This window comes from Columba livia, chromosome 1 (genome assembly GCF_036013475.1).
Source record: "Columba livia isolate bColLiv1 breed racing homer chromosome 1, bColLiv1.pat.W.v2, whole genome shotgun sequence".
NCBI classification, from domain to species: Eukaryota; Metazoa; Chordata; class Aves; order Columbiformes; family Columbidae; genus Columba; species Columba livia.
In genome coordinates, this window is record NC_088602.1 from 78520295 (window position 1) to 78535333 (window position 15039).

General features: G+C 38.2%; 1 protein-coding gene across 17 annotated transcripts in view; it reads right to left on the minus strand.

Annotated features, from left to right (window-relative positions):
• The window catches only part of USP25 (ubiquitin specific peptidase 25), a 396463-nt gene that overhangs the window by 225428 nt on the left and 155996 nt on the right, over nucleotides 1-15039 (minus strand). For all 17 annotated transcript variants that reach the window (XM_065063760.1, XM_065063673.1, XM_065063681.1 and 14 more), the window contains one exon: nucleotides 6589-6879. The gene's annotated coding sequence lies outside the window, so the exon portion shown is untranslated. The remainder of the gene's footprint in view (nucleotides 1-6588; nucleotides 6880-15039) is intronic.

The following is a 15039-nucleotide window of genomic DNA, read 5'->3' on the forward strand; positions in this document are numbered from 1 at the left end:
GTGGACGATAAGACCTGATTACACTTTGTCAGACACTGAGCAGGTTATGATCCATGCATTTTTCCACCCCCATATATTCTTATTAAACTTATTAAACCACGACTGAAAATGCTCGAAATCAAGGATTCACCTAGTGTAAAAATAGTTTTTGATGTGTTTACCAACAGATTTCAAAACAATGAAATTGCACTCATAGCTTCTTGCAGAAAGGTTAAGTTCCCTAGTAATTTAGTTTCAAGCTTTCTGCCCTGAAAGTTAAAGCTTTCCACTTATCATTTTACAAGAGCAATTCTGCACAAAATTTATACTATGCCAGACTAAGGACACACCCAGCCAGAATGGGAAGTGTATGCGTGTCTCAGAGAATAATTATGAAATACAGCTTTTTATGAAGAAAGTTCCTTCCAGTTCCAATCACTTTGATGCTAGTTTGTAGCTATAGGAATGAGAGTTGGTTCTCAACTTTAAAGCTAATTTTGGCTCGTATGGCTTTTGTGACCTGCTGTTTAGCCATTTTGGATATAAACTGCACAATCCAGAGCCATCTGGTGAAACTGACTTTATCTCAAACACACTAGGGACCTATCTCAGCTAATTAGGCTTCAAAGGTAAATTAGCTCATACCTTGTCAACAAAGCAAGCCTGTTTCCACTAGCAATGTAACTTGGTTCATACTACTGCTGATATGTAATCAGAACCGCATCATTCTTCATATGCTACTCCTGGTTTACTTCTACTCCTTTTTACGGTTATCGATTACCCGAACATTCTTTAATAATTATCTTGCCAATTTGAGGCTTTTTAAAATGTCCATGTCATTGGGCCTTTTGAACTAGTTTATTGATATTAAAAGAAATCCAACTCCCACCCCCAATCCAGCCTTCTAACCTAAGAATTTGGCAAAGATATTTCTCTAAATTTGCCCTTCAGAGATAGATTTCATTTCTTCATTAACTCAAACGAGGTCACAATTATAAGTTGTTATAGGTCATGGCACTCTCTTACAATTTTCAGTCCAGTGTATGACTTGTTTAATTCTTCTAAAGACACTTCTCAACAACATTGTGACAGATTTCATAACAAAGTATTAGCACCTAATTTTATAGTTGATGGATAGTAACACAAAGCTCCGTTTCTCTCAGTGAAAACAACTGTCTTCAATTTTTACTGGTTTAAGAATTTTGTAATAGCAAGATATTTTCTCCTTTCATTTAAATGCAAGAATAAAATGAAAAATTATAAATGCATTAATAAAATATGTCTGAATTCCAAAATATTCGCTAAGCACAATTCAACATTGACATCTAACAGGAAATATGAAAACAACATTAAGAATAAATAAAAACACAACCACAGAAGTCAGCAGTTTACTGCCTTGTACATCAAAACCCCTGTCTGATGGCCTTCGGGGTGACATAGTCCAACGTGCACCACTCAACTGCCCTGCCATTAGCCACCAGTAAAATGAAGAAATTTCACTGCAGTGTTTAGGCCAAGAAAGAGGCCTTTCTGCAGTATCATTCTTAAGTCATTGTAGGACTGACCTTGAACAACTGATGACTCCTTTATCTATTATTTACCATCCTTTCTATCCTTGCTACTGGAAAACAGTTTTCAGTCCCTTCCAGGCTTTTTCTCATACTGAGAATAGCCATCACACTCCATTTCCCACAGCCTAATTTAAAGTGAGGAAAGCTGAAGTGTTGCAATAAAATAGTAACTGACCTTGTTTACCCAAGATCGTATTTTGATTCAGTATTAAAGTATCCCATAAATAAGCACTTTCCTCCACAGTCTTAGACAAGTATGTATCTCAGTACTGGCTAAAACCAGAATAATAAACATTCTGTACTCAAAGAACATTTATAAAACCAAGTGAAATATGTATGTATGTACTAATCTAGATTTTTAGACCAAACTCAGCAAGGCAGATATTTCTCTATAGCTTTCTACCATTTCACTGTTGACTACAAAAGAAGCTAGTGTATTTAACAGCTCAGTATGCTTTGCCTTTAGGTAAACATATGCAGGGTATTCTAATATTGATTTATGCATTGATATTAAAAACAATACACTTTAGCATGCTGTAAAAAGAGAGGGTGAATGGGTCTTTCAAAGGGTAGCAGCTGAAAGGCCATCAGCAAAAAAGAAATCATTACATCTTTCTCATAGTCACTCTATTTTTGGAGGAAGAACCTAGAATACATTGGTTTGTTCATGTTTTTACCCAGTATTGTCACCCTTTATTCTGAGGACTGAATTAATCTCTTTGTTTAAAACAGAAACATTCTCTTAAACTATAAAAAATTAGATATGACATAAAAATTTAAAGGCAGCAATTCATGTTAGCAGTCACCTCTGCCATCCGATCTAATTGTTTTCATTATAAAGAGTACAACTTGATTTGTAAAAATAGGGGGTTTATAGGCTATTTAGTGGCAAAAACCCCACAATTTTCAGTGTCTACCCACTCTTCATGTAGGTGTCCTACTTGGAAACATCAGATATTGAAATAACAGGCTTTTGTTAGAAGAAGTATGTTGAATGGACTTTTTGTTAGGACTTTCGTCAAAAAGGAGAAATGCTAACACAGAAGTGAACCGAATAGAATGTATTTGTTCATAGAAGTAGAAAAGAAACATATTGTAATTTCCACTGCCTGTCATTTGCTGACGCATCCTCTAGAATGACATAACTCTTTTTTTAAATAGGTTGAACTATGACAAGTGCCATGCTCTACATACTCTGTTTCCTCATTTCAAAGTAGAGTCCAGCTATCATAAAGATGATTTGTCACCCTGTGATCCATCACATCATGATATTCTTTTGTATTGTTTTTTCCTATTGATGCCTAGTGTTCAAAATGCAAGCAGTATATGGAGGATGTTTGTCAATGGAGCATCAATGGCCTATGACTGTTTCTTTCTCACTACCAGCTTGGCATGAGTCAGGGAGCAAGCAGTAACCACCAGCCTGTGTGTCTAAACTTTAGTTGATTTCTAGGTCACATTACTGAATTTCCCTTGTTTCTTTAAAAAATACCATTTTTTTGGTACAGTAGTTTGAATATGACAGATTATTCAGGTGCTGAAGTCATATCTTTCATCTAAGAAAATTCTTTAAATGTGTGGTAGGCCAACATTGGCTAGATGCCAGGTGCCTACCAAGCCGCTCTTATCATTCCTCTCCACAGTGGGGGGAGAAAATAAGATGGAAAACAACATGTGGGTCAAGATCAAAGCAGTTTAATAAAGCAAAAGAAAAGGCTGTGTGTAGAAGCAAAGGAAAACAAAAGATTTAATCTCTACTTCCCATCAGCAGGCAATGTCCATCCACTTCCCAGAAAGTGGAGCTTCATTATGCAGAGTGGTTGCTCCAGAAGACAATCATCATAACAACAAATGTCCCCTCATCCTCCTCTCCTCTTTTCTCTTAGCTTTTATTGCTGAGCAGGCCTCATCTGGTGTGGTATATCCCTTTGGTCCATTTGGGTCAGCTGTCCCGGCTATGTCCCATCCCAAGCTCTCACCCAGCCCCAGCCCATGGGGTGAGAGGGAGATGTTAGAGACAGCATGGCTGCTGCGGGAGCACAGCCCAGCAGTAGCCAAAACACTGGTGTGCGAACACCTTCCTGACTACAAGCACAAAGCGCAATGCTATGGGGGCTGCTATGGGGAAAATTAACTCCATCTCAGCCAGAACCAACACAAAATGTCAGACACCAGGTGAAACCTATTTAACTAGCATTGCTTTAGTCTCGGAAGAATGTCTATTCCTAAATATTAGCACTTTCAATTTTCAGCCAGGTTATGGAACTTTTTTCTCTCTTCTAGAAAGTAAAACAGGAAATGATGACAAGAAGAAGACTCCTCCGCACCTTGATACATCTCAATAGTACTGTAATAAATGTGGATTGTGCAGAATTAGTTAGTGCAGTTGCATTGTTCTTCAATAAGTTATATGTAAGCCCCAGGATGAGATAAACATGCTGAATCAGACTTTTCTTCTCTTTTTCCCCAATACTTCCCCTCTCTCCTCCCTAAATTGAAAATAACTCTGCTGTCGCTAACAGGAGTGGTCAAACCACTCATTTGTAAGAAAAAATTCCACTCCTCTATATGCTTATACAAAAATAATATTTGTAAAAGTAAGGTCTCGGGGGTTTTTTGATTGTTGTTTAGGCATGATATTTATGTGAAGAAAATAGTAGGCCACAGTGTTGGTACACACACACCACAGGTGGCAGCAGTGCATGTTCTATAGATGACAAAGTTGCACAGATCTGGGGTTTCCCTTTCTCTGCCCCGATGCAGCTGCTTTCACTAGACTTCGGATGCCCAACAGAGCTTCTACCAGCAGATACAATTCATAAACTCATATTTTCAGAGCATACTCAGATTCTGCATTTCTGAGATTTGCTACTTCATTGTGATTTTTCCATATTTTCTACAACTTTGGCTACTTTTTGTATCTGTTTTTCATTCGCTATTAACTGATAATGCATCCTGTTGAATTAATCAAATGTTAGATTCTTAACTTGGGAAATACAGCTCCAGAACAAACTGACAACATACTATCAGCATATTAGCTAGAAAGTTCCCTTGTCAGCAAGGAAAACCCCACATTTTTAATATAGCACTGATCATCAGCTAAGTCAATAACCTGAGCTGGAAAAAGTTTAGCAAGAGCCACAGATTATCCACCAGCTTCTGTTCTCTTCTGCCCCTGTTAACCACTCCAAATGTCCTCAGAGCCCAGATTTCAGCACATGGTACATTCAATACACTTTTGATGAAATCCTGTAAACGTCCAGTTTTTATGCTCCAGTATTCTCAAGTATTCCTGTTTCCAAGAAAATCAAATTTATAATGCGAGGGGAGGCTGCACATTTCTGGCACATGCAGTTGTGCAGATGTTATTCCTTAAGGATGACTATCTTGATTGCCTCTGTGAATAATGGCTATGAGATGGCAAGGAGCCAACAGTTCTCTTTTAGCAGAAGGTATAAAACCACTCTCCTACTGAAAGAAGGCCCCCAGTAGGATAATATATTATTACGCATGATTCAAATTACAGGATCTGCAGCAGGGGAGCTAGTGGCTGAATCAGGACAGCCGCACACAGAATACTGATGATGGGATGATGGAATGCATCATGCATTGAAAGAGCTATGGTTTAGCGTTTAAATTCTCTGTATTTTCAAAGTGACTACAAGGATCAATATATAACTGAAACTCCATAAACAAATTGTACATTATTGTGTGTGTGGAAGGTGGAAGTTATCACGTTGTGCCAAAATTTAAGAATATTTCTTTAAATAAAATTTTGCTTTACCAAAGACTGTTGACCTCCTGAAGCCCACTAGCAATAGATATAGCTTTAATTTAATAACACAATATTGAATTTGTCTCATATCTGATTTTGTTTCAGCTATTAGAATACTGAAGAGCAAAACCTTGCCTCATTAGATTATGCGGGCAGAAATCTCTGCATTCCACAGTATTCTGGGCTGTTCCTAAATTGTTCGCACAACAAATTACTCTACCCACAAAGAACTAAATCCAAATGTTCAATACAATGTTGGCTTGCCCAAACGTTTTCCGTTTATAATTGAACACATCTCAAGAAAATGTGCATGTTTAGTATTTAAAAAAAAAAAAAAAAAAAGAAAAGAAAAAAAAATCAACAAACCAAACCTATTCCTTAATATGAAAGGCTGGTTAGAGAATAGTTTTTCAAGCTAAGATCTAATCTCTTCTGTGTAGATTAAGCACATCCTAAGTAAAAAGAGAAATAGCTAAACAAAAATTCTATATTTCGCTTTGCTGCACCATACCCTGAAGCAGTATGCAAGCTCTCCCTTGACTTCCTTTCATACTGGCTGTTGTATTCAGTTATTCTGGTAAATGGATGCAAATCAGGTGCATTGTGTTGAGGTGGAAGGAAGGGGGTGAAATTTGTTCAGAAATGATCTCAGTTCTATTCATTAATAAAATGACATCTTGGCTGAAAGTGGTGAAGAATGAAATATAACAGTACTGAGCTTCACTCGGTTGTAACAGATGCATGTAAGAACCTTTAGAGAAAGCCAGATATGTAAAACGACCGCAGCGAAATGATTTCTGAAGCATTAGAATAAGTACTTAGACCGTGATGGCAGCTAGAGATGCAAACTCGATGCTGCAGCAACACCCTTTTTACCTTCCAAGATGGTTAAAGGCAACCTCAGACTATAAATGGAAGAAGCAGTACCACATTAGTTAAGGACTACAAGGAGTCAAACATACATGTAAGAAAAATATATGCACAACACTGACAACAGAAGACTCTTTTAAAGGTTTTATGGGGCCAACAGCAAAAAATGGAACAATGCCCATGGTTACCTGCAGAGACAGCATACAGTTAAAAAAAAAAAAAAAAAAAATCAGGAAAAATGAAGCCACCGTTTTGCATAGCGATTCAAATTATGCTGGCAGAATAATTAATGGAGGACCTAATCTCTGTGAGGAAAAAAAAAAAAAGAAAGAAAAGAAAAAAAGGATACGTTAAACAAAGTTCATTACTGCATGATGTAAATGAGTTTCTCACCAGTGATGTCACTGATTGGCTGGGATGTAGAGCTGGTTTCGAACAGTGCAGCATGGCCGGATTGGCTGCTAGCTCTTCTGGTTACTGCCTGCTTGGGCAGCGGTCGAACCAGACACTTTCTGTCTCTCTTGTTGTCGTTTGAAGCAAATCTTGTTCAGCCCAGCTGTGTCTCCATAGTAGTGGCACCCTAAGAGAGTCTCCCTCCTGCTTCCCACAGCTCATCTGTAAGGCGGTCGCTGCTGTGAAATACCAGCCTTTGGCACGGAGCCCAGACTGCGTTGTTAGATCCGTCTATAATACAGAAAAGAATTTTTTTAAAGCAGTTCTTTCACTGAATTACATCCTAAGAAGGATTAATAAGCACTAAATTGCAACTGATTTGTGGACTTTTAAATTATGTAGCTAGCACACTTTCTGAAATAAAACATTATCTGACCTGCAATAGCACAGCATCATTGGTTTAAAATAAAAAATAAAAAAAAATTAAAAAAAAAAAATGAAAGTAAGAAAGAGAAGCAACAACTCTTCTTTGTTTACCTTGATTACAAAAAAAAAAAAGTCTTCATTTTTTTTCCCCTAGAATGGTAACTGACATCTTGGTGCTACGCAAGAATATTTTAGACTATCGCCAGTTTTCTATTTACATCCGAGTCATTATTTTCAGGTTAAGACAAGGGATCTTAATTAGCATTCTCTTTAACTACGCAAACTGAGACAGGGCATGAAAGAAAAACGCAGTATGGAAGAGACAGAGAGAGGAAGAAAAAAAGGAAAAAAAATCTGTGCAGCTTTTACAGTTCAGCTGTCTGACCCCCTGCAAAAAGAATGCAGTCATATCAACTTTGCCAGACAATGGAGTACCTACAGGCTTTCCTCTAGACAAGTCCTTTATAACCAGTCAGTATTATGTGCTGCAGACAGTGGCCAATCGCTAAGCTGCTTTCTACAGCAGTGACACAATAGGTGCACTGGCCACACTGTCCTTCTAGCCTCTGACAGCGGTTCAGGTTCATTTTTTGTACACTGGAATACGTCTTTAATGTTCCCACTGTATGAAAAAAAATATATATCAGCCTAAGCTTGCTTTGTTTTGCTATAATTACATCAGCCTAATTACTGCAGCCGAGCCGCAGTGCCACTGCTCAGAGTGGCGCATAGGCATGCACGTCATATAAATATGCATGAGCACGCCTGCTTATTTAAATGCATCAATTGCTGGTGGTGCCTTTTTGTTTTTGTTTTCTGCATGTCCTTCCTCCCCCCTCCAACACGCATTCCCGACAAACCAAATGAGCTAAGGATGCCTAGCAAATACGGTCACCATTCTCTCTTTATTTATCCCAACTTTTATTCATTCCGTTCTAATTGCAAGGATTCAGTAGCAACTAAGAAAGGAAAAATTTCAAATGCAAATGAGTCTCAGTTAGTAAGGGGAAGGGTGTTGCAGACCTAGGGCATTTTTCTCCCTTGTCACTAACCATCAGAGTAAGCGCCTGTAAATGAATCTGCACGCACTCCATCACAGCCACGCATCAGATGCCCAGTTCTTATTAAGAGCCCGATGATCCCCCAGCATGTGCACGCACCCAGCTTGTGTGTTTGGGTATCCCGTAATTACAGCATCTCTTGTAACAGTACCTGAATCCGCTCATATAGTCAAAAGATTAAATCATCACTATTCACGTATTAGACAGACATAATTGGGCACATTCAATAGTGGGAATCGCCATGCTAATTTTTCTGATTTTATGCATGGGATTTACATATTCATGAAGAGAATAGCTGTTATGACCGCCGACAGAGCAACATGAAAAGAAAAGACACCATTCTTCAGCACACAGAGTATACAAAACCTAGGGGGAAAAGATGCGGCATATGGCGACAAGGAGAAGTTGTTTGGCTTTTGAGGGTTATTTTATTTCCTATTTATAAATTCTGGGTAGACAGCTTACAAACACATGTAAGTATTCCGAACACGAAGGCAAAGTACATCTATGTAATTAGTAGTCATCCACTGGTAGCTGAAACAAAATAATTTTCCAGTTGGTGCCCAATGTTCTGCAAGTTTTGCCTTTACATTAGAGATCATTTTCAGTTTCTGGATGCTTCAGACATGTTCATTCAGGAATGTACAAAAATACTAATGAATCAGGAAGGAAGAGAAATTCCATCTGATATTTTAAAATGTAATGCCTGCTCTGAATTAGGGAAAAATACCTTTCCCAGGAAAGCTGGTGTTCTTCATTACCATAGGTGCTTTTTTTGCCAACTTATTAGAACTGCATGTTTTCCAAATCTGATAAAATACATCCTCTATGTGACTTTCAGGTTCTATTGTTTTTTAAAGAAAAAAAAAAATCACCAGAAGAGTAAAAATTCAGGCAGTATCGCAAACACAGTACGCAGTGATTTTTGTAACAATTTCATGTAAATAAGACAACAAAGACATTGTGCTTATAGTAACCTTATCCCTTTTATGCATTTAGTATAATTATTTTACAATGTTTGTTTATCTCTATGGCAGCTGCCACTCAAAACAGCCTAAATTTCCTTATAATAGTCAGCTAACATTACCTACAGACGTGTGCTTTTCCCTGCATTTTCCTACATTTAGTAAATTACATTAGTAAAAGTAATACTACAAATAGCAAGGTGAAAATATTTAATTTTCCAGTGGGAAATGAAAAATTTTAATGCAATAGCCATATGTTTGACAGGTCTTGCTGTATATCAGTTTTCAAAAAACACTGTATTCAATACTACCACAAAAGAACAAAAAAAGACTATTTTTTTACATTTCTATACTATACATTTCTTTGAATCAGTCCTTCAATATAGTCATGCTGTAACATCTTTTAATGACAGAAATTATGTATTACAATATAAAAATATTTCAAAAGGTGATAGAGTAATAAGATATCATTATAAATTTAACTAATTCAATATTTAAACTATATTAGATGTATGTTGAAAAATAATCACAAGAAATTGGTTTTGGTTCTCTAAAGTAGATTTTTTTTTTGGCAAAAGCAAAATAAACATTAAAAAATAAACCTATTAAAATTAACTAAAGCATATTTCTTCAACCAGACCACTGTTATTGTCTCTGTCAAAGCAATAAGCTGCCAAATACCATCTTTGTGTTTGTCTCTGCCTAAAATTCAGATTCAGTGACTCCAAATCTGTGAGCTAATTATTAATTTTTCCTTTTAGCTTAAATGCCTGGGCTATGACATCATATAGCACAAAAATAAGCTTAATTGATAAAGAGAAGCCCTGTAGAGAGCAGAACGGTCATATAAATTTTAAGGTATGAACCTCAGAAAAACCTTAGCATGGCCTCTATTCAGGAACCCCACTCCATAATGTAAAGTATATTACTGCTAATTTGAAACTTTTGTTAGAGGATAACATCAGAAAGCTTCAAGTATTCATGGAAGAATCTGAGGCAGTTTTGCTTAAAGGAAATATGTACCGTGCCTACTGAGACAGAAAAACTAATATTTTTTTGTTTGTAGCAATGAGCCTGGCAAATTTCAAGCACTGTAATGAAGTAAATGAAATCACACACCTTTAAATGTGGGCAGATTTTTGTCTTATTTTATAATCCCTACTGTATCACTTTAAAAAAAAAAAAAAAATCATTCCTTCAGAGTAAATGTTTGTAAGAACAGCATAAGTTAAGAAATTTCAGCAAAAATATTATCTGATTTGTTCTACCTGGCATCAAATGAAACATACGACAGTTAAAAATAAATAACTATGTTTAGGGTAAGGTTTCTAATTCTGGAACTCCGTCATGTATCACATTATTCTCTATACCCTTCTTTAATTTCAGGTGCTGTTTTCTTTACAAATTATAATCTTTGTACTGTATTTTTATACCATGTAGTACTAATTGTCTCAGTCCTATATTCAAGTTCTTATAAATTCCCAGAATACACCACACTATGTCAGCAGTATTAGTTAAGATTATATTTGGTGTATATACTTGATATATATTCAGCTTCTAAATTAGGGTCTAAAACAACACTAAGGCTCTGGCATCCATGTTTAAACTCTGGTCCCGCTATAAGCTTCATTCCAGAAAATTACCACATAACTGAAATTTAAGATCCTAAATAGGCAGGTAGTCAGACTTTCAGAAGTGCCAGAAATCTGCAGCTCAGTTATACACTAGAGGAGCTGCTGTTGATTGAACCACCTTAATATAATGCAGATGCCAAACGTTTTGCTTTTGTAAAGGACCTGATGCAAATATTTACCTGATTTTCTTTTATTTTAGTAACTCTTACAGTCCCAAATCTGTGATGATGGAATAGAGCTTTCCAGGCGCAATCCTGTAACCTTCCTTGCAAAAGTAGCAATGGCTTAAGAGGTAAAAAATGTAGCATTCAATATTGCTACTTAAATTTGTGGCAACACAAGACTAGCATTTGGGCTTGTGTAAAATATCGGGTCTGTAAAAAAAGTTGCAGTAAAAAAAAAGCTTATTTATCATCTAATAATCTCTGTAGCTAATATCTGTATCTGGAGAAGAACTAGAAACTTGGAAATTCATTGTCCATGGCCTAACCAATTTGGTTCTGAACTGCTCTTGGCATTATGGCACCAACAGAGGCATGTAGAGTAAAATTCACTGAAGGATTTCCATCATTATGTCTTTCTTGAAAATATCTAGCCAAACATATGGGAATAGTGAGATATAGTAATTTTTCTCCCCTTTTAAATTCAGATTTTCCAGGAAATTTTGCTGGGCTACATACCCGCCAAATAGCCTACAGTATAAAAAACTTGATTAACAATGGCCGATAAAGGTGCATTATTTGGGGGTAAAACCATAATCTGTTTATATGTAATGTTTCATATATACTTTGGGGATTTATCCCCACTTTTTCGTATTTTTATTATTTAAAATAATGGAAGTGAAATAGCTTGGCCCTTTTAAATGTCACTGAAGAGTCATATTTAGGATTTTTTTAATTAATGTTTTAAGAAGATATAAAAATATTTGCCTAAAGTCTTTGCCTCTTAAAAGCATGTGCAGTTCTAGTGAAAAACTCCTCTTCATATACCCCTTGAAGAAACTTATTTTAGGGTTATTTTAACCCTCATTTCCTACTTGGTTGTATCTTCCCTTTATTCAGAATTCCTCCTTTCCTCAGGCTCTACTTAATCTCCCAAAGAGGAAAAATTGAAAGATATGCTTTTGACAGTAATTTAATTAAACTGATTGTACAGGCATGTAAACATATGATTAAGTGACTACTTATCCACAATAGCTACAGTGCTGGAAGCACTTTTACTTTGCAGTACCCCACCATAAACCTAATTTCACTTACCTGTCTCTCGTTTATTTAAGAACAAGTTATCCTGGGCAAAGTTACATGGGCTGTTACTATGTCAGTATTTGACCTGTTGTATGTTCATAGCCTACCATAAGCTATAACTGAGTTAACTGAGCTAAACTGCTGATTTAACATAGTTCTCCCTCTTTTTCTTGCACATGTATTAAGTAAACCTCAATAAATATTCATTACCAGTAGCAAACACTCTAGGTTTTAGCACTTGGTACACCACATACTGAAGGATGGATCTACTTCCAAATGTTGTTTTGTCTCAAGACAAGGTGGGTCTATATGAAGGCCAATAAATGTTACGGTACTGTTGAATATTTGAATTACCAGGACCCAGAGAAAAAGATAATGATTTTTAACTTTATTAGTCTCTTTATTCATGACGAGGTGCCATTGTTGTGAAGGTGACTGAATAAACCCATCTACATTATCAAGGATTTTTGTTTTCTGAAAAATATGTATCTAGGACACACTTGGAATTTCTTAATCTGCATTAAACAAGAGAGTCTACTTTTAATGGAGCCTATTTTGGGTAATATTTCAGCACATCATGCAGCCAGCAGCCAAGCAGAAAGCCTCTGCTACCCAGCTGTAACTCCACTTATCTGTCAAATGTTTTGTAACCCCAGGTCAACTTTCCTCAAATACAGAAAACAATCACTGTATTTGAAAGAAAATGCAAAGTTTGAAAGTCCTCTAAGCACAAGATGTCTAAATACTAAGTACAAGATGTCAAGAGCAAGACGACAGTCCCCTCAGTCCACATGTGAAATTTCTCAGGGAGGCGATGTCAGTCCGGGCTCCTGGGTGCCACTGACAAAGGCAGCAAGGGAACAAAGGACAGGTACTGACAGGCAGCTCTGACATGTTGTTACACAAGGAAGTTCCACTGCTTCCCCTAAAACACAGAAAACCTCCGTCCATTAGTAAACAACACATGCACTGCACCTTACAAGCTAGCAATCAGGGCAGGATTTGGTGATCTGTGTTTGCTGTTAAACAGCTTACTTGGCCTCCCAGGATGGGAGCCCACAATACCCATGTGGTCACAGCCCAACATATGGAAATACCTTGGATACCTACCGGTGTTTTAAATGGCGCTTAGTGCCTCGTTTTAAAATACTGAGTCTCACTCTCAGAGTTTGCCTTCATCCTTCAAAAGAAGAAAAATTTTGAAGCAGTTGAATCTTCTTTTTTCCTCTCTCAGGAAGCCACAGCCTACAAAATCCCCTCAGCAGCAAGCATCTGCCATCCCTCTTGGGCACATCTGCACCACTAAGCGCAATGCCACAGAAAGATACACAGCCTTGGGCACCACTTGCATACGATATCATTTTGACAGTATTTTGTGTTGTGGTGGGTTGATGTTGGCTGGCTGCCAGGTGCCCATCCAGATGCTCCCTCTCTCCCCCTCCTCAATGGGACAAGGGGAGAAAATAAGATGGAAAAGTTCATGGGTCAAGATACAGGCAGGGAGATCACTTACCAGTTTCCATCACTGTCAAAACAGACTTGTCTTGGCAAAAAGTAATTTAACCCATGGCCATCCCCCAGTGGTGCACAGGGCTTGGGGATGCGGGGTTGCTGTGAGGCCATAACGGCTCCCCTGCCTTCCCTTCTCTGCACACTCTTTCTCTGCAACAGAGTGGGTCCTTCCCACAGGCTTCAGTCCTTCAGGATAAACCTGCTCCTGTGAGGGCTTTCCACAGGCTGCAGCTCCCTCAGGGTACATCCACCTGCTCCACTGCAGGGTCCTCCACCAGCTGCAGTGTGGATACCTGCTCCACAGTGGTCCTCTCCAAAGGCTGCAGGGGAATCCCTGCTCCAGTACCTGGAACACCTCCTCTCTCTCTCTCCCCTCTGTGCTCATAGGGCTGTTTCTCACATTTTTCACCTCACTGCTGGCCAGCATTTTGCACTTCTCGCACAGACTGTCCCTGAGGTGCTGCCATGGCGGCTGCGGGACTCAGCCGTGCCCTGTGGTGGGTGGGTTGGAGCCGCTGGAACCGGCTGTGTCTTCATAAAGGCCCCTGCAGCCCCTGGGCATCTGCACCCAATGCACACTGTTGCCTTTTTATTGACTGAAAAGCTTCAGCAGTTCACGTACACATATTTCCTTGACCGATAATATGCTTAAATGAACACACATAGACCAGTTTTCCTGTGTGAAGCACCACTGTGAAGTAACTTCAGAGCTTATGGCTTTTCATCCCAAGCTCAGGTTTCTCTACAGAGTGCTTTAGTTTTCTGTGGACAGGTATTGTCAGTCAGCCTTCAGGACAAAACATGCATAAAGACCATTTTCTGTCCAATAGTTAAACTTCTGTACACAGACCAAGAAACTCCTGCTGCTGTCTCACCTCCACAAAGCTGGAGACACAGAAAGAAAAACTCCTACTAGAATTGCTCAAAACCTCTCTGACTTCTCCAGCATGGTTGCTGGGGTGATCTAAGAGATTCCTATCCCCAGTTATGAATTTGCAAGCAGGAACAAGACAACCCTTTGAGAGCAGTAACAGTGCAAATAGCTTTCACCATCAGCCACTGCTCTACCCAGGCCCACAGGTCTGAGCATGGACGGGTAATAAGACTGCTCCACAGCCTCTTAAACTTCTCCAAACAAGCATAGAATCATATAATCATTTTGGTTGGAAGAGACCCTTAAGATCAAGTGCAACCATAACCTAAATCTAGCACTAAACCATTTACCTAAGAGCCTCATTTACACAACTTTTCAACTCCTCCAGGGATGGTGACTCCACCACTTCCCTGGGTAGCCTGTTCCAGGGCTTCACAACCCTTTCCGTGAAGAAATGTTTCCTAATAATGTTGCTGAAGAAAGCAACAACAGTTAAAATAATCCCTACTTTAACAGGAAAAGTGCAAAAAAGGTTGACCAGCTCAATGCCAGATACATAGCCATGGGAATATCCAGGTAAGATGCCTAATTACTTCCCTTTTACCAAGGAGAAAACTTGCATATCTATTGCATTAGGTCTCCCCCTTTTGCATAATTCTTAGGAAGCAGAGCCAAACGTCAATCAAAGAACCCTATGTATTACTTTAATAGCTAGGATTAATAAATTATAGGTTT